Below are 1321 nucleotides of genomic sequence, written 5' to 3'. Positions count from 1 at the left end.
GCTACAACCAAGCTCACCCATGTGCCAGCAACAGTGCTTATCACATTGATACCTCCTGAGCACTGTGACAAGAGCACTATAAATAGTGAGCAGTAGCACACCTCATTGTGGAGGTGCTGAGCACTGTGACAGACCCCATAAACAGCCATAACACACCTCACCATGGAGGCGCTGAGACAGAAAAGCAGCATGTCTCAGTACAAACACATTCTGTCTTCCTTGTCCCACTTGTGTGAGCTCTTCTCTATGATCACTCCTCCATCACGGGAGCTGTCATGCTCCAGGCATGTAAGGTATTATGGAGGACTTTGTAGTGCCAGGAGGCCCCATCTCTGTGGACCTGGGAGCTACACCTTCTATGAGGACAAGGTAACCCCAAATTACAAAGCACGACTATAGAGGAAGGCCCAGGAGGTTGGGGTTCTTCACTTGCAGTCAAATGCTTGCTTTGACTGAGCTGAATAGGAAGATGTGTTGAAATCTCTGACAGGCCTAAAGCAAGAGCACTTGTTCCCATTATCCATGTTGCAAAGACAACAAATCTCAGGAAGAAAAACCTGGCCAATTTGGTTCCAAAGTATCTCTGGGCTCTTCATTGAAAGAGCATGAGCAAAGCCCACCCTCCAGAACTAAAGAAGTAAGTATATATAGAGGCAGCACAGCCACGGTGGCTTCCTCTTTTTGTCCAAGTCCACAAAAGCCTCTCCAGTTCCAGGCATCTACTTGGAGGCTGGCACTGGCCTCTGTTCAGTCAGCTCAGTTCCTGATCTGGTGCAAAGCCGTGCAATCCAGATCAAAGATCCTCTTGTCTGAGCCTGAAACCATAGCAGAAGTTAGTGTCAGCTCAGTGGAAACTGTTGTAAAAGGTAGCTGCATCTGTTGTTGAACATCTTGAATAATGTCATGTTCTAAATAAGTTTTGTGGACAAGAGAATAATGTTGAAATTAAACAGTGATGGATATGGGGATTTGATTCCTTTATGGACCTTGTGGTAGATGAATGTGTTGAGATAGCAACTAGTTGGAAACAGAACAATATTGGAATGGTATTAATATCATGTTGGAGGCCTTGGAACAGGTTTAATAGTGGCAGCTCTGCAGAATAAGCTATATCCTCTTTCCAATGGGTCTATTTTATTATTAAGGAAAAAATGAGTCATATACATTTTCATATTCAATATATTATAAATAAACTTTTTGTAATAACCCCCCCCAAAATGAACACTGGATGATAAGAAGCCTTATTTCTGATAGGGGCAAAAGTTTGATTATCTGGACAGAAGGTCAAAACAATCATATCATTTCCCTTAAGCCAAAGTCT

At 43.1% G+C, this 1321-nt stretch overlaps 1 pseudogene; it reads left to right on the top strand.

The window, feature by feature from the left end:
* Nucleotides 1–605: 605 nt before the first annotated feature.
* On the top strand, nucleotides 606–1084 carry LOC122112320 (annotated as a pseudogene).
* The last annotated feature ends 237 nt before the right edge of the window (nucleotides 1085–1321 follow it).

This window comes from Dipodomys spectabilis, unplaced genomic scaffold (genome assembly GCF_019054845.1).
Source record: "Dipodomys spectabilis isolate Male_0828 unplaced genomic scaffold, ASM1905484v1 ptg000094l, whole genome shotgun sequence".
NCBI classification, from domain to species: domain Eukaryota; kingdom Metazoa; phylum Chordata; class Mammalia; order Rodentia; family Heteromyidae; genus Dipodomys; species Dipodomys spectabilis.
This window is presented reverse-complemented; position numbering and strand designations above follow the sequence as displayed.